The sequence below is a fragment of the Oenanthe melanoleuca genome, chromosome 5 (genome assembly GCF_029582105.1).
Source record: "Oenanthe melanoleuca isolate GR-GAL-2019-014 chromosome 5, OMel1.0, whole genome shotgun sequence".
Classification (NCBI taxonomy): Eukaryota; Metazoa; Chordata; class Aves; order Passeriformes; family Muscicapidae; genus Oenanthe; species Oenanthe melanoleuca.
The window spans coordinates 46993269-47012759 of NC_079339.1; the positions used below are offsets into that span (position 1 = coordinate 46993269).

The window sequence follows — 19491 nt, forward strand, 5'->3', positions numbered from 1 at the left end:
TGAGATTTGTTACTCCAAGCTGAGTTTCCTAACTGCTAAAACACTTGTATTTGCTCTCCTGTCCAATTAATCTTTATTTAGCACCTAAGCACTAAAATGGGAGCATGGCAAGTAGTATTCTACAACTCAGTGAGTGCAGCCTTGACCTCAGAAACAGGAGTTTGCCTCCCCATGTGCAGAAGAGGAATCTGGGCTGTTCTCCACATTCAGGTGAGTGCCCTGACCAATGAATGCTGGGCATTGCTGGGGAGGAGAAGGAAGGAGAAATAACATAAAATCTTAGTCTTTCCTAGTTAATTAGTTCTAGTGGTGCACTGAATCTCAGAGATGAAATCTGTGGTCCATGGAACACAAGCTGCCCACATGGGGCCATCAGAAGAGCTTCCCCTTGGGTGGTGTCCCACAGCAAACTTTAAGAACCTGCAGATACTTGGAGAGTTCCCAGGTTAGACAGCTTCCAGGAGAGATTTGAAGGTTTTGAGGAATTAGGAGCTTTAGAGTTCTTTTTGGTCAGTTGGTTGTGGTTTTTTTAGATGGAAATACTGATGACAAAACTGAGAAACTTAGCTTTATCACTGAACTCTTTTTAAGCTGCTTAGAAGCCTAAGTCTTATCTATTGATAGATTTATACTTGAAATTCATCAAAAAATCAGTACAACTTCACAACTGGTTTGATTTCTATCACTGTTAGGATATTCAGCCATGTGGTTTTTTCCAGTAAACTATATTATTTATAACTATGTTACCTCTTCAGGGTGGAAACCTTTCTAATAATAAGACTCAAGAAAATATGTTTTTGGAGTAACACATTTTAGTATCTCTTCAACAGGTTTTGTTTAATTTAATTGGCTTAGTGCAATCTGTGAGGCTGTTAGAGGATGGCATCATGGTTTCTGTAAGTGGAATTTAAAGAAATTGAAGGATATTAATGAAAGGAACTGTTTAAAAAGTCTTGTTCTAATGAGAACTGAAGTAATTATTCCAATTGTTGGATTTTCATTTGCAAAATGCCATTCCATGTAAACCTTGCTGTGTCTGGATCACCAATTCCTTAGTCTTAGAAACAAGTTCACTTGGCTGTGAGGCACTGATATAAGTTATGAATTGTTCTTTTTTGCTATGAAATCAGAGGGAAAATCCTTATCTGCTTCCAAGACAGAAAAGCTCTATTGTTAATTTTCCAGACATGAAGCTATCCATGTTCCTTTTTTCCCTTGACCTACAAAATTACCTCAACACATTATAAAAATTATTTTTATTCTATAATGATATTTACTTACCTTCTTTTTTTCCTCTCCTGTTCTTTAAGTTATATTACTGCACACACTGCAAATGCCTTCCATTCTTCAAAGATGATTTGACCCTGGAAAAGTTACATGAGTTTCCCTTGACAGCTGCAAATCTGAGGTGTGATATTGAAGTATTATTCCTATTGAAAACCATCTAAACCATCTAGATTTAAAGTGATATTTTTCCTATCTTGTTTGAGAGACCAGTAGCTTTGAGATAATCATAACCAAAGTGTTTCAGTTCTGTTGCATCTCTAACAAATAGTGTGTAATGTAATATTTTAGCCCTGAGACAGCATTAGAACTCCATCCTGGAATTCTATATTATGAATACTGTGAACTAGCCCTTATATCACATCACAGTTGCAGTGACTTTTTCTTTACAGGGTATGGAAACAACATGGTTTATATCTCATCTGTTCACTGCATGAGGAATTCACAGAAGGCACTCACCACCCCCCTTACTGCTTCCTTTATCCTAAGTCACATAGGATACAGTCATGTTAGCTATGTAGAGATGAATCACAAACTAGAAATAGATATTGGAACAAATATATAGTGCATTTCTTCTCCTAGATTCATTTTTCAACAAAGTGTTGCTTTGAAAAACTATTCCTTCTCAACAAATGTCACTCACTTACGGAAAAGATTCAGTACTGTTTGGAAATTCATGGTCTATTTATATACAGGATCAAGTAAAATAATCAAAGTGTCCTCTGGCTTTGGAATCCTTTTAAGGATTCCTCTGATATATTGTTGAATGTCTATAACACAGCCTTGAAGCTTTCCTCTCTTGTGCAGTTTAGAAACACAAAAAAGTTATTTTCAGTGGTTTCCTATGTGGTTTGCTGAGAATCATTGAAAGCAATGACGTGAGAATTTGGCTTCCATTATTCAAAATAGCATCATAATTTTCTGATGGGAACAAATTGAGCAGAATTTTCAGCAGATGCCCAAAAGATAATCTTACTCATCTTCTCCACACACATTTCAAATGATGGTACTCAGTGCAATGCTGGCTTCAGCAGGGTCCTTCTTGATTAGGGCCATTAATAATAAGTTCAAAGTCAGACTGTTTATTTCACATACCACCCAGAAAATTTATAAGTGCATGACTGAGATGAAATGAACTCTCCCAATCATTCTTTAGCAAGCTCAAAACCCAGGGGAATTTGAAAATTCTCCTTTTTTCTTTGCCATGATGCCTGTCAATGTTTCTATTTACAAAATAGTCACTCAGCTCTCTCCTTTTGAATCAACATATTAAAAGAGTGAATCTGTTACTCATGTCCTGCTAGCACTTTTCCTCCTTTGGTATGGAAACCTGCATTCCAGAATGCAAAGAGAGGAAAATTCTCTGCATAAGGATATGAGAGCTGCTGCTTGGCTCACAAATAGATGCCTATTGTCCTTCAGCTGCTCTGTATTTTTAAAACAACCCACCCCAAGACCAGTGGGCCTTAAAAGAAATTTGTGATATTCTGTTTCCTGTCGCCAATATTTGACACTGCTTTCCCACTTTTCCATGAGTGATATCCTGTCTCACTAGGGCAAGAAATAACAATAAAACATTTCCTCTTTCTGGTGTTTCACATCAAAATAAATAGCTCATTAGTGGACATTGTGTATCTGATCTTTGTTTTTCTTTTAAAAATAGATTCAGTGCATCTTCTGTGTTGCCACTACATTTGTTTTGTTTTGGTTTTTTTTTTTTGGGGGGGAGATGGGGGTGCTGTTTGTGAGGGGGTTTATGTCACATGGTACTTGCTTTTAATTTTAGTTCCTTGCTATCTGTGAGGTTTCATTCTACAGTCTGGTAGTCACCATTCAGGAAACCTCAGAATCTTAATGAGTCAGAGCTCTTATCTTAAATCTTATAGTGATCACTGTAGATGTTGAGAGACACTTTAGGCATTTGGGGGTTTTAGTCACTTTCAAAATTTTTTTAATTTGCTTTTTTTGCTTTATTTATTTGCTTTTCCTTATATCTACACCATCCACAACAAACCTTTAAGTTTTAGGTGCATTCCAACCCTTCCAACTGAAATAGTCTATTCTAATATTTTGAAAAGAGTATAAAGATTGGTATGTTTTGGGATCTTTTGTTTATTTGGCTTCTTTTTATCTTTATTCTTTTAATTTCCATCAGCTCTCCTATGAAGACAGATTAAGAGAGTTGGGGTTGTTCAGCCTGGAGAAGGCTCCAGAGAGACCTTACAGCACCTTGCACTCCCTAAAGAGGACCTACAAGAAAGCAGGAAAGGTATTTTTACAAGGGCAGATAGGGGATGAGAAGTAATGGCTCTAAACTGGAGGAGTGTAGGTTTAGATTAGATATTAGGAAAAAAATTCTTTTCTGTGAGGATGGTGAAACAGTGGCACAGGTTGCTCAAAAATTTTGGATGCCAAGTCTCTGGAAGTTCAGGGACAAGCTGGATGGAGCTTTGAGCAGCCTGATCTAGTGGAAGGTGCCCTGCTTATGGCAGGAAGGTTGGAAATAAATGTTCTTTAAGGTCCCTTTTAAATCCAAACAAATCTATGATTCTGTGATTAAATACGTTGGGCATAAAAAAAAATTTTAAATTATCATTTCAGATTCAGCAAGACTGCAATTTCCACCCTCAATGAGAAATCTGAGACTTTTTGCTCATTGTCAAGTGTAACAGAAGTGAAATGAGAGACAAGCTTCTTCAGAGATGTTTACTGTAAGGAACCTGACTATGCAGAAACATCTTGGTAAATTATCATGAAACAGGCAAAACAGTGCTGGGCAACAGAGCCACATGCTGCAGCTCAGAATTAACTAAAAACAAGCTGTGTCTGAAGCACAACAAATTATCAGCAAGACAGATGGCCAAAAAGAGGAAAACCAGAATTGTTTCCTCTGGATTTCTGAAAATAAACAGTCTTGTCCCAACTTTGTGACAGAAAATAGAATTCAATAGCATGGAGGAAACTGGAGGATCATAATAACAAGGCAGTGTTTAGAAGTGCAGTGATAGGAGGGAAGGGAGCAATAATGAGAATTGTTCTTTACTCTGTGCTGAAAGCAGACTGAGAGGAAGTCTGGGCTGCCAGAGAGGCAATAGTCTGGTGCTGGGAGGCCTTGGCCTTGCTGGCTGTCCTGTTTACTCCTCACATCTGAACCACACATTGAATCACCATACATTGCTTCCCAAGCCTTGCCTCTGCCTGGGAGGAAGAAATGATCAAGGTTTTCATCACGTTTTAAACAGGAAGAGAAACAGTTTTTCAAAGCCAGCATGGTGATGTAATGAATAGCTCCAAGAGAATGATGGTGGAGGTCACAGCTATCAAAGAACAGGGAACACCTGCCACTTTCATTTTAAATGCTTATTTTTAGCTTATTTTTAAAGAATTCTATAATTTGATTAAAAGGCTTTGATTTGTTTTGTCACCAAATTTCCCAGAAAATCTCTGCTTAAATTCCCTGTGCTGATACAGTGAAACTTTGACCATGTTGAATGAGGTCTCACCAAATGAACATTTTGCTAGGACAGATGAAATGGCTTCAGCCCAAGGAATTTTGCATGTGCCTAATTATATGGATGGAACTGCTCAAAAGACTACTTGGGTCCCCACACATTTTGGAGAAGTTTCTAGGCCTCTCCATGGAGAAACAAGTTGATCTGTGAAAGTTGAGATGAAAATATTTTCTTAGGAACGGTTTAGACACATGGATCCCTAAAACTCTCATCCCAGAGACAAAAATCTGGCTACAAAATTCTAGTGCATACTGAGGTTTCTTCATTGTTACCAATGCAAATTCTGATGCTAATAAAAGCCATTTAGCTTTGTTGAACAATTATTTGGCTCCTTAACAAATTGCTTGTCAAAAGAAGAGATTTGACCAGAGCACCAGTTAGCCAAGTACTGCCTTACATCTGGGGACAAAATCTGCAGAATAAACAGCTAAAGCAGGCTACAAACCACAGCATAACCTGGTTTTATCCTCCATGCTAAACCTGGACAAGGAAGAAGCAAAGGAGCTGGATGCCATGAGTGCATATCATCCAAAGGGTTTCCTCTAGCAGGGAAGTTCTCAGCTGGAGTTCAGTGGAGGGGTAAGTGGGACAGCACTGCCAGCCACACAGCCACCACCACACCTCACAACCAGAGCAGATGTACTGGAGTACACTGGGAAAAGGGATGGTCAGCCCTCCTGGTGTGTGAGCTAAAATAATCAGTGACCATGGGGAGGGTGGTCACCAGCAGGACACATTTGTGACTGCTCTGTGCAAGTTTCAGACACCACTGACCCTCAACAACCTTAGCACAACGTGAAAATGAAAAATAAATTACCAGCTGAATGGTTCTTCCTTTACAAATTATATTTAGATGAATTTATGAAAAAGAATGTCAGTTGCAGTGATAATCACTTACTTCAAATACTGTGGACAGGAAGTTAGGGTTTGCAGTGCTTTTATTTCACACATAAAGGATGATCTTCACCTCTTCTCCCTGGGCGATCCTCTCCCTGGGGCTTGGCTCCTGTGTCTCACCTGCTCCTGCACATTTTCACTGGCAGATGGTCACACTCACTCAAATCACCTCACCTGCTTTAGGTCACAACCCTGTTCTGCCAGAGAGAGTGACAAAAAACCCTCTCCTGTTACATTATCTCCTCCCCAGCGGAAGAGCCCTGAGGCCATGCCAGAGGTGGGGTCAGTTGTTTCCCCTGCTCCCTGTGTGCTGCACTTAACCAAGTACCCCTATTTCCTGGCAGCACTGAGAGGTCTGGACTGCATCATGATTAAAAAAAAAAAAAAAAAAAACAACTTGACTGTTTAATTTGGTGATAAATAACATTTAGAAAACTTAAAAATATGAGCTGGTGAAATTTTAGAACTCATATAAATTCCAAGCCATTGTGGGGGAAACACGTTCTGTGCACTTGTTGCTATAAACACCTCAAGGCTCCTCAGATCCTGGGCAGGGCAAGGGGAAGCACATATCTTCCTCACAAATCCATCCCTTGGTTCACCATGTGATGAAACACCTTCCTGCCAAAGTGTGTTTTCAGCAGTAGTTGGAATTTATCCCATGCTTTTAATCTGACCATAAACAACAGCATTGCATTTGTCTCTCTCATCTCTGAATGTTGTTTATACTCACTTGGATGTAGTGAAGGCTGGCTAGTCCATCTGGATTTCTTCTCCTGCTGCTTTTCCAGGGTAATTAATAAACCCTATCCTGTTTACTGATCCCAGTATGAAGCCCCAGGAGCAGGGAGTTGTGGTGATTCACAGTAGTTGTTTTGAATTTAGTGAAGCTGGAAAAAAAAAAAAAAAAAAACAAACCTGTTACCTGCACTGCCAGTGCTCTCTACAGAGGTATGAAATGACATAATGAAATGGCAGTGGCTCTCAGGAGGAGTCAGGACCCTGCCTCTCTTAATTCAGTGAGGCCAATATAGCAGAAAGGTACACCCAAGGCATTTAACAGTATGGATGATACTGAAGGGAGCTTGGATCATGGTAGGGCATTTCCACCTGTGTATTTAAAGCTCTCAGCAATCCAACAGAAGTATTTTCATCTAAATATTCGAAAGGTCTTTGCATCCAGTGAGCTAAGTAATTGTAAAAACCTGGACACTTGGTAAAATCATGCCAAGGTCCTTTTCTAACAAGAAGCCTGTTTGAATTCCTGTATACATATAAATGCATGTGTCAGGAATTGCTGCAAAGACAAAAATTATGATCCTTCTGAGTTTTATTTAGAACTTTGTAAACAGAAGCAGAAATCAGAGCATGAACCACTGTATTAGACTAAAAACCTGTCACATGGGAGAGTGTTTTTTGTGAGGCACACCTATCTCTTCTTACTTGTATAGAGAAGCTGCCCTGCAGAGTATTTTTCTTGGCTGAAAAATTATGAGTCTATGAAAAATTAAATGTAGTTTTCTAAGAAAGACAAGGCAGGACAGGAGGCTGGTTACTCTCCTAATTTCCTGGGAGAAATTCCCAGGCAGAGCTCTTTGCCCAGTTTTAGTGAGAATGGCCAGAGTACTGGGTATTTTTATATGTCAGAAACTAATCCTAGCACAGTTTATCTATACTGAAGGACTGTCACAAAGAGTACTACAAGCTAATTTATCCCAGCAGTCTCTCTAGAAGTGGCTGCCATGATACATGCAGACTCTCCAGTCACATCTGTGCTGCACATTGCAGGGATGATGTCAGGCACAAGCCACATAATTCCAGAAACACCCTTTGGAAATTTATCTACAATATGCCTCAATCTAGTGTAGCAGCACAACATTTATTAAATCTGATCATTACTGCCACAGAAACCTGGAAGATCACGGTGCAGTTATGTGCTTTCCCACCCACTGTCCATTGGAGAGGGGCAGATGGAAGTCACATTGCTTCCTGAAGAGATGAGATGGAAACTGCACCCCTTCCTGGGCTCATCTCTACTAGACCATCCACATCCAGTGGGAGCACACCTGCCTGTGGTGTCAGAGTCATCTCTGATTGATTATACAGCCTTGCACTGCTGGTTCTACAGCAATTAAAGCAAAAGGAGAAGCTTGAGATGGATTTAGTGGCCCATTTAAACAATCTAGTCAGGAGCCTGCTCTGGGGTCAACAACATGGGGCTTCATCACAAGTCCCTTCTTTAGAGCCAATTATGTGGTAACTCTACTGCAAACAACAGGGAAGCAAAAAACCACCTTGGATCCAGACAAACACAGCTCCTTGTTCTCATTTGAAATGGAAAATTTAAAAACAGATGTTTAGATAGACACTCCTCTAGCAGCTTCTTGCTTGCTGCTCACTTTCACATAAGCCTTGTATAATTTAAAACATGTTTGAGGCTTCTAATTACTCAGGAATGCTTTCCATTACAGCCCTGTCCCTTTGAATGTCCGTGGTAACCCTGTGTGGGCTGTGGTTCCTACCCCTCCTCTTCTCTGTTACAGCCTTTTCTTCCCAGTCTGACTTTGCACACTGCAGAAATGACATTTATTTTTCCAAAATGCACCATAGTGCACAGGACAAATGACCTGAGCAGGCATCTTAAACTAAGACCTTGAGACCCATGACTGCAGGGTACTTTCCAGCCCAGGCAGACTCCTCTCAGTGTCAAAATGCTCAGCACAAAATGCCCACATTGTGTGAAAATAAGAAAATAAAGGATAACGTTTGGATGGCTTTTTTTTTTTTTTTAGATTTGTCCACAAAGACAATAAAACATTTAACAAAAAAAAAAAAAAAATTAAGTGTCTGTTCTAAATATTGATTGCTGGAATTATAAATTAAAAGAAAAAACAACCCCAAAGCAATTCTTAGAAATAGATTCAAATAAAAAATATTTAAATTACTTGGGTATAGTTATTCTCCACCAGTATCTGCCTATAGCAGATACATTAATGGGGACATATTTATTTAGAGGTATTTATTAAAGTTATAGAGATACAGAGATCAGTTTAAGAAATCCTAAAACTGCTTAAGTTTGGAAGAATTTTCCACACATTGACTGTTCTTATTTTATTCTGTAAGTTCAGACCATCAGCCAGTGCTGTGGACAGAAAAAAAAGCCTAATTTGACTTCTGATTTGAAGCTGCACACTTTTTCTGCTCCTGTGTGCACCCCCTGCTCTGGCTGCTCCCCAGTGCTTATGAGACACACCAGCTCCATCCCTTTCTCACAGATGCAGAGTAGCTTGCATGGGAGAATATCAAAGTATTTTGAAAAATTCATGTCTGCAGGAGCTGGCCAAGAACCATCTCAGTTTTCAGCAGCATGATGGAGGAAAGTTTCAATTGCAGAATGTTAAATCTGCCTTATGGCCAGCCATATCTGAAATAAAACAAGATTAGGCTGCAACTAAATTTTTTATTTCTTTCCAACAGCCCTGGGGAAAAGTATTCTGCTTGGATGGAAACCCTAAGTGTGGGAGCATGGATCAGTAAAACAAAATGAGTAAGGGAGCAGGGAGAAGATAACACTTGGAAAGGAGGATGGAAAAAAAGAAAACAAACAGACTTTTCAGTATTTTGTAGGTATTTTCTTCTGTCCTGGGCAGGGCATCCCCTAGCCTGGTGCAAAATGGTGCTGAAGATGTGATTTCTCATTTTGTCAGGGTGGGAGATAAAGAAGGTTGATCAGAACATCTGAGCAAGCAGCAGCACTGAGGCAGTGCTCTGAACTTGGAGGAGACATGAAGGGACCTGCAGTTAGAGGATTTCATCCCTGCCATCAAGAGCTGTGACTCTTCAAAGGAATGCAGCAAATATGTATATACATGGGCACTACTTGTGTACTCAACACAAAATAAAAATATACCTCAGCCTACCAGGCAAACAAACACAAAGATGCTAGGAAAGCAAAATAATTTTTTTTTTCTTTTTTTTTAAAGCAGGAAAGATCAAAAATCCTAGTTGGGGGGGAAAGCTTGGCAAAATGAGAGACATATGTCTATTCTGATTATGCTTACTAAGACAGGAATAGTTCTGTAGAAAGGTGATTTTCATGATCACCAAAGGCACACATGGAGATGCAGCTACTGTGGTAAAAGTGTTTTTTCTATAAGAACTTAATTTATTCAGCCAAAGTGGTATCAAAAAAAAAAAAAAATCAGCCTAACACGCTCTTTAGCTTCTATGAAGCAAAGTCACAGTAAGAGGAATTACTAGCACAGACACACCAACCAGCCTTTTTTTCTCCATCAGGCACACAGTTGTAGATGTAACACACATTTCCTTTTAGCTGTAAAGCATTTACAGTTTGCTCTTAATCAGATTTTCCTTCAAAGAAAGGAATGAGTAAGTAAGAGACAAAAGTTCATGAACTCAAATCACTGGTGCAAATCTCCTGGTTAAAAATCATTTGAACTTTGCTGAACTTCCAGATCTGAAGTGTAATATATGATTTATGGTGCTGCTGAGTGCAGCTGTGACACAGACACAGAGCAGAGGCACACAGAGTGCTGTCTGGGGGAGCAGAAATAGTTTTATAGGAAGTGTGATAAATAAAGCTTTAAGTTTTTAGTTTTAAGATCATTTACTGCCTATTTGTGACATTTTCCCATACAGATGATTAAATGCATATTGGTCAAACCCAAAGGGCAGAGAATCATTGCCCTGGCTAGCTTTACACTGGACTTGACCTCAGTGCTGCAAGCAGCTCTGAAAGGAGGCTGAAATTTGTCAAAGTCCTTTGCTTTGCACTCCACATTGACAAAAAGCCATACATGTGTCCAGCCCAAATGCACCAGCTTTTAATACTAGTAGCAGATGGGAAACAACTTCTTTCAAAGAGTTGTAACAGCCTTAGGTATTAGTGTATCACATTTATCTCATACTGAAATTTCTGAAAATCAGGATTTTAAGATAAAAGATAGATTGTAAACAAAATAATTAGCTCAACCATGCAGAAAGGATATCCTCGTCCTCAGGCTCAGCTCCAGCATATCAACTATTATCAACTTTAAATTTCTTTTCCATGTTTCTGATGGAAATATTAAAAGATTAATGATTTCTTAGTTGTTATTTGCTTGTAGCATGATAAATTATTTCAATGGAATTCTGTGTCAGTCTCCCACTTTGATACATGCAATTTTATTTTAAGTTAAATTATACAATGGAAACCCATTCCTCTCATGGCTTATGAGGGTGGAAAGGAAGATTTGTTCAAGTGATCTTTGGAAGGAGTGTTAGTACTTACCCTTCCCATGACAGGCATACAAGGGAGGGCTATGGCAGATAATCCTTAGCATTGCTTTTAAGCAAACTGCTGCACAGTTCAAGTGGCTCAGCTTGTGAGAACAAAGCAGAAAAGCTTTTAAATGCTGCTCCAGACAGAGTCACAGCAAGACACCACTCTACCCTCCCATGCACTGTTGCTGCTTTATTTTAAAAATAGTCACTGAGACCATTCTGCAAAATGCATCCAGCTGCACCCACAGCAAAGGGCAGAGCTCAGGTGTAGCTCAGCCCACAGTGACACAGCCCAAGCAAAAGTAATCTCAGAAGGAGAAATCCCTCTCAACAGAAAAACAATTGAAAGGAGTAAAAATCACATATTTTACCAAGTACCCAGGATGTAATAATGTATCATACCCATCACAAGGTACTTCACTGATAATTTACAACAACAGCAAAAAGGTAACACTATAGAGTGAGCCAAAATGATCACATCAATTCACTATTCACAACAGATGATGTACATTGTCAGGGTCAAATGTCAGAAAACTGAAAGACATTTGAAAATCTTGCACATTCCTTTTAGAACATGGCAATCCTGCAGATAATCTAATTATTCCCTATGGTTATACTATATTTGCTTGAAAATACTTGCCCAAAGAACATACTTGGATTAATGCTTATAGAGGAAGTCACAAGCAAGACTGAAATAATCTCACCAAAACATGAGGGCGTATTTAAACAAGATAGTGTGTCCAATTCTCCATGGCTGGTGCCAAGATTTGGACTACTTTATCTTAGCTTAAACCAAGTACCACAAATTCAAGTTTTGGAATTTAGAAATTCTGTTATTACAGCACTGAACTGATGGAAAACACAGTGCAACAACAAGTACAATCTGTGGGTTTAGAAGCTAATGAAGCTACAAGCACTGAAAAGACACCTAATGGGTAAAGAATGTTTCTGATTTAACTTTTGTTGGTATAAGTAACTATGCCCTGCAGATCAACTCCCAAGTGTAAGGCACGAAATAATCTTTAGCAATTAAATTTAAATCCGACAACAAATAATTTTGGAAACATTCTTTTTGTTCACATGGGAGAATATTGTCTGAAAAATCTTGGTTATAAAGACTGCATGTCTGCAAATTAATACTGAACTGGAGGAAATAATAAGTCATCAGGGGGTAGGTATTCTATAGGGTTTAATTTAATGGACAGCACATTGGATACCAGAGCTAGTTTTGCAGTTAGCATAAGTAACAAGGGCTGCATCAGTCTAGATGAGATTGTTCTTATATTCATCTTGTCTTCATCACTTGTTTATGCTAGACAAAAAATTGGCACTAAATGTTAAAGAAATAAATAAATTTTATAAATTATCCATTGCATAGTCATTAACACTTATCAGCTAATTTTTTCTCATCACTAGCACTGGAACAGCTTCTGAGCTAAATTATTCGGCAGCATGAAAAGGACAAATCAAACAAAAACGTGAAGACAGGATCCATTTTAATTTAAAACAGTGAAGAAACAAAATATTTGGAGAAAAAGACAAAAAAGTATATTTTTTTCTCCAGGGGCCAGTGAGAGGCAGCAAGACATAAATTGCAAATCTTTATAACTTTGACTTCCCAGCTGTAACTACTCCAACTATTTTCTGAGTCATAAATTACACACAAGGTATGAATGCTTTGTCATTAAAATGACTGATCCAGATAAGACAGAATGATAGAATCATAGGATGATTTGTGTTTGACCTTAAAACACATCTCATTCATTTTCATTTCTCAGCTTCTTTACTGAAAGATATTCCAACTTGTTGATCCTTTTAAAACTTCTCCCTTAGAGAGGACTTTCTAGAACCATTTTTATAATACAAAACCTCACTCCAGATGAAACCTGGCGGTGTTCTGAAGTCCAAAAGTGGAAATGAAAGGTTTTTATTAAATGTGGATGCACCTTTATTCTGCCTGGTGTCCTGGGTACCCTGAAGCACTTCAACACCACCACATCCCATCCTTGCCAAAGGGTGGGAGCAGTTGGTGAGAGCCCAGGAATCCAAACACAGCAGGGAAGTTGGGCTACTTTTCAGTGCAGTTGTAGAAGTGAAAGGGGGACAGGTGACTGTTAGTATTTGCAGAAAATGGAAGGACATTTCCATGCACAGTTTCATTTCCTGCATGCTCAAGATCCTTACAGAGACATTTCTTTAAATAATCTCCTGCATAAAAGTAAACATAAGTTTTTTTCCAATATTTTGTCTGTTTTCAATACTCAAGGAACTTGAGGATACCTTAAGACCACCAGTCTTGATTTCCATGCTCACCTTTTAAGTTATGCAAGCAATGCTTGGGGTGTCCCATGGAGAATCTCCATATCCTATCTTAGAACCAATTGTTCAGATCCATTTTCAGCCCAGCCAAGCACAGCAGGATTATAAAATAAGGTTTCCAGGATAAGTACTTAGTTCTTTGTCCTTGCAGTCTAACCAAATTATTATAATAATTAACTATCCAAAATCAAATTAAGCAAGTTAAAAGAAAGGTGAATCCCAGCAGAAATGTTCCACTCTTCCCACTCAAAGAGAATTCAAGTTTGAAATGGAACACGAGGCAGTTCTGAGCAAGCCAGACTGTGTAGGGGGCACATGTGGCACACACACATCTGGTTTTGGGAGGTTTCTCCCTGCAGTGGCACTGGAGCACCTGAGGTGTGTCAGCCTGCAGGCAGGAGGAGGGTGGCTGGCTACAGGCTCCCAGTGAGTGGAAGAGTGTGTCAAGCAGATAATTACTAGAGTTTTAATTAACCAAGTGTCTGACTGTTCCAATTGAGCAGAGGAGAAATTGTTTGTCCAAAGAAGCTCAGATAGGATGTTTTCAAGGATCAATACACCTGATAAAATGGCAGACACTTAACATGCCCACAGGCTTTCATTCACTCAATATTTATAAATTAATAACACACACTGGGTTTGGCTTAGAAAAATTATTTGGAAGGAGAAGAGCAAATAGAGAGCAAGGATGACTTGTATGAATCCAGAAAAAAAAAAAAATCCATGTCAATAAAATCAGCTGGTTTTATTTAGTAACTCTCAGTGTCAGAAATACTTTGCACACATATCTACAGATGGAGGAGTTGGCAGCTCATGTAATTCATTTGCAACCTATTCCTTTAACCATTCCCATTTTGCAACAAAAAGAAAGATTCTTTCATTTGATTTGAAAACAAAATTAATAAGGCATGCACATGAAAATGCAGCCTGACTTTTCTTTATGATAAACAGAAAAATTTTAAAGAAAACCACCAGTAATCCTTAGCTTCTTCAGGAGTCACACAGAGGGTTTTGTCTCTTGCTGTCTCTTGCAGAAAAGCCAGCAAACACCACTCTGAACACAGCAAGAACTGCTGCATCACAACAGCTGGAAGCTGATTTTCCAGGACTGAAATTTCACATGGAAATGCCCTCCTTAGCAATCCAAAAGTAGAATCTTGAAATCCAGGTCATATTTTGTAATGAGGTAAACACCAGTTGTCCCCAGTTTGGTCAGAAATCAGAACTTCTATGTGTGACCAAAACTGCCAATAATTCCCTGTTCTCCAGGTCCTATGAGAAAATACAAACAGATCAATTAGGAGGGAAATCTCTTTGGAATTTTAAACTTTTAGGAAAAAAATATTTTTCTTTAATTTTTCTTTCCCTCCTTAAATGAGAACTAAATGTCATGTTAGGATTATTGAGGCATAGAGGACACAAACAAAACAAGAGAAGACTGCCATCCTGTCTCAGTGACCTTTGGATCCTGGGAAGGCAGGACATCTCCCACCTCCTCATTCATCACTTACCTGCCTCATGTCACTGGGCAAGTGGAGCTGTGGACAGCTCTTCTTCCCTTATCATCATTCCCAGCACTCTCCTTCACAAGAGAGAGTTCTCTTTGTACTTTGCATGTATTATAAAGTTAAAATTATTTGAGAGATGAACAACAAACAAAAACCTATTTTTCCCCTCCACATCAACATATATACTCTCTCTTGCTTTTTCTCCCTGCACACACCTTTCACATCTATTAGCCATAAATACTTAATATTCAGAGTGTGCTACAGAAAAATCTTCTCATGAGGTTGTTAGCCATCCCTTTAATGCCATTCTGAAAAATAAGCTTGATTTAGAGCTGTGTATTTTCTCAAAATCTATATTTTATGAGCCTTTCCCACCAAACAGATCTGCTTATTAGAAGTTATGGTTCTTGCATGAGTTGTATTTTCTGTATAGCATTAAAGTATGGGGAAGGGTATTGGCTTCCATTATTCACTGAAAAAGCAACAGTGACTTAAAAGCCAACACACAAAACCTTAATGGAAAGTGCCCTCGAGTCCTAGTATACCAGTGAGTTTGAAAGCTTCAGCATTTTCCTCATCTCAGACACAAAAACTTGTTGCAGCCTGGAGCAGACCAGGGGACTGGAAGTCCAGGATTAGTATTCAGTCCTGTACCAGTGCTTGGCTGAGTGCTCTCCTCCTAAAACATCTCAGGACAGCAAAGGTGCAGGGAGGCTGTCTGAGTACTCAGGTTGTCTGATCCATCCCTTCCTCACCTCTCCAGCCACCAGAGCAGCAATGCCCTGGGGTGCAGAGGGTGAGATCCAGATCAGCACAGAGCCAGGCTCTCACCCACTTTACACTCACTCTGAATATCTTCATTACTGCAGCTTTTATAGCCAGCTCCCATAGTCACATACTGGCAGAAGAAGGCAGGGAATTGGAGAGGCCTTTTGACAGGAATTAGGCTTCATTTTTTGAAATGTCTATTATTAAACACTCCTAATTTTCCTTCTCTATGCCCTTGCTGGAAGACATCCTTCCTTTTCACCCCAGCTGCAGACCCTTTCAAGCTGCTTAAATTGTTGAATAGGACAGATGCTTACAGAGGAAACAGTGTGTGAGAGGATGGGTATGGAAGAAGAACCAAAGGTAGAAGAGTGGGAGCTAGAGGAGGGATGGAGTTTCAACAGAAGAGGTATCACTGTAGATAGGATGAGGGAGGGAGAGCAGAGCTAGAGGACAAGGGATGTGAACAGGTTAGAAAAGAAGTGGAGTTCAGAGAAGAAAGTCAAGACTGGCAGGAAAAGGAGGGGAAGCAGCCTCTTTGCATTACAAGCTTTTATGTGTAAGTTTTCCCCCTTGATTCTTGCACTAAGCATCAAGCAACACAGAAGACACAGTTAAGCTGGTTAATGGTTCTGGCTATGACTGAGTCTCTTTGTTACTGACCTCCTTTTCATCCCTTCCCTTCCCCAGCAGGCTGTGCAGGCAAATCCTGCCAGAGCCAACTTCATCTCCACATCAGCCCTTCTGCTTCATTACCTCTTAGCCTCCTTCTTGTCCCTCCAGAAGTATCACATCACCAGTGTTGAGTGAAGTTCCCAGGGTGTCATCTTTCCTTCACTCAGATGACATTCAGTAAAAACCCTCTGAGTACTTAGAGTTGATGCTTATCTGGCAAGAGATTAGAATAAAAATCTATTATCAGACTAATAGAGATTTCTTTGCTGAAGTGACTGGTGGTGATTGCAGCTGCTTATCACTCACACTGTTGTGGGCTTCAGGCATTGTAAAGCACACAGAAAACAGGCTGGGTTTGTTCCTGCTTTAGAAACAAAAATACCTAATGCTATTTCCTCTGTGGTCAGAACACTTCCACACACAGTACTCCATAACACTTCCCTAACAGCACCACAGACAATAATGGGAATTTTGATGAAAACCCTTCTTAGCTACAAAATCTTTTAATATATTTTGTGACTCTTATGATGCACTACTGAAAATCTTCAGGTTGAAATGTCTGTGCAGCTGTGCTGGAGATGCAGATGCATGCATGGAAACTTAGGAGCTTAATCAAGTTCATTGTTCCTACCACAAAGCAACACCAAAAAGCCCAGCAGCAAAACTTTATGCTCTGGCCAATGGGGATTTTGAGATATGCACCATAAAAAGGAGCATTACTGATTTCAGTATCTTGAGGGAAAGCAGAGGACAGCTTCATAGCAAAATTCATAATTGTAATTTAGTTGCCTTACCTTATTTCCCCATTATTACTGAGACTTTTTAATGTAGAGCTTTTAAAATATACTTGCAAATATGGAAAAGATACTAGATAATGTTAAGCCTTTTGTCAGAGCACTCTAGATGTACTCTCAGTGATGATTTGTTATGGTCATCTGTTATTAAATAAAAACCTGTCCTTAACCTTTAAATTTCATCAGCATGGATCAGTTTGTTTCTGGCATATGGCATCACTCCCCCTTTCTTTATCTGGTGATTGGTTTCAACTGTCTTTAGTGCTAAATGAGTTATTTTCCAAGCAGCAGTGCAGGCAAACCTCTTACAGCAAACCACCAGCTCAGTGGAATCATCAGTGAATCCTTCATGTGGCTTCCCACGTGGTCCTTTCTCTTTTGCTAAGAGCACTTGGCAAACTGCAGTGGGATTTTCCATGGAAATGTAACCAAAATTTGTGAATAACAAAATATTTCTAAGAAAGTGATATTCAGTATCTCTTTCATTCCATTTACACTTATTCCCTATTTTGTATTTCCATTTCAAGTAGTTCCCATCTTTCTGAAAGTTACCATATGGTAAAACTATGAAGATTTTTTCCAATTCCATTCCAATTTTGTCCAATAATGAGAAAGCACCAGAAAATTAGGCAGTGAGAGTAAAAGGCTGGCATGAAGCATGTTTGATTTTACTGTACTGTAAGCCTTCAGGGTCTCCCTGACCTCTGGGAAGCCACAGTGCTGTGATGTACAGTGGCAGAATAGCTGTCAGCTGTGGGAATTGTATGGCACTATGCCAGTAGGTGCCAGACCTTCTAATGGGAAACTCCAATTTGAAACAAAAAAAAAAACTCAAATAAATTAACTTCAAAAAAATAAAGAAAAAAGGGAAATTAGGCAAGAGGACTGTCAGTGTCTGCCAACAATCCTACCACATTAAGAGGGAAAAGCCTCATCAGTTCCATGCATGCAAAGTACATCCATCCATCAGATCCATGCAAAAGCAGAGAAAAAAGCTGGATACACCCTTTACTGTAAGTGGTAAATTGAAGCCAAATTAATTGCAATGTGGTTTGTTCCTTTATTATTTTGAGCTATGGTGTGCCAAGACACAGAGTCTTTGGGAATAATAATCAAGGAACAACACTAAAGCCTTATCAATTTGCTGCTTACCAGCTGTTCTTCAATGTATTGGAGAATCACTACCCACTATGGAAAGGACTGAAGAACCTAACATATTGTAGAAATTGAATTTACCAGTCACTCTATATTTTTCTCTGGTGCTGCTGATGTTTGTGATGTTTCTCTATGCAGTCATACTGTAAGTCTGCTGTACTGCTAGCTCAGTCCTCACCTCCTTTTCAGCATCACTCCTGCTATGGAAAAACTCAAATACAATGAAAAGAAGGAAAATGAAATGTTTATACATCCCTCATGGGGATACAGACAGCCCTCATCTGAACTCACAAATACACAGGCACACTCCAGTTGAAGTTTGCAGCCTTATTTCTATCCCTAAGATGAAACACCCTCACAGCACATGCTATTGAAGGAGAAACTGGTCTGCATCATCCCTTCTTATTCACCTCTGATCAGACCAAGGCCAATTCTGGACACAAACAAAGTAAGCAGCTATCTCAGCCAGTGTAGCTGCAATGCTGCTGATTTCCTCCAACTGATCTACAAAAAGAATGGATGTTGCTTTCAGCAACTCAGAGATCCAGAGGCATAAGAAGGATACTGGTAGTAGATCCAGTTGCTCCTGTAAAAATCACCATCTTCTGTTCTGACCATAATCTTTGGTGTAGTGACATTCAGTTCTGCCTTCCCTGCTGACACAGTTCTGGAGTCTGGAGCTCTGAGACAAATAATAATCTGGGGAGAATTATTCATGCAATGGCAGGACTTGGTCACCAATGCCTGTTACACACATCCTGTGTTTGCTGTGGAGTTGAGGAATGGTGTTACTAGAGAAGTATAGCCAAATCTCTGAAAGTTCCAGAACTGGGGTATGATTTCTAGTCTTACTGCAAAAAAAAACATTGTAAGAAGAGGGGGAATTCAGCTTCCATTCTAAAAATTTAAATGCCTGCTTTAAAACAAAACAAAACAAAACAAAACAAAACAAAACAAAACAAAACAAAACAAAACAAAACAAAACAGAACAGTAAAATCTAGGAGGATTAAATAAAAAATACCAAAACACAGCTGTAACATTACTGTTGGATCTCTTTCAACTTTCCTCAATTACCCCCTTCTTTCTGGCTTCTCTGCAATTCAGAGAAGATGCACTCCCTTCCCAACCATAGAGTCACAGCCACCTGGAGTGTTGGCATCCAAGGGTGCCAGCGTTTGCAAGGAAATAGGACCCTGAAGCATCATAATTTATTCATGTGTGGGACAGAGACAATACTTAACCACCTCACACATAAATGAAGATGTTAAATGAAAATTTGTTTGCAGAGCTCCCTG

At 39.3% G+C, this 19491-nt stretch overlaps 1 long non-coding RNA gene across 1 annotated transcript; it reads right to left on the reverse strand.

Moving 5' to 3' along the window:
- Window positions 1-1289: 1289 nt before the first annotated feature.
- Window positions 1290-16453, reverse strand: LOC130254320 (uncharacterized). Its single transcript, XR_008840676.1, has 3 exons — window positions 16328-16453; window positions 6427-6583; window positions 1290-1364 (listed from the first exon to the last, which is right to left on the reverse strand). It is a non-coding gene; the product is annotated as an uncharacterized LOC130254320 (long non-coding RNA).
- Window positions 16454-19491: the final 3038 nt, after the last annotated feature.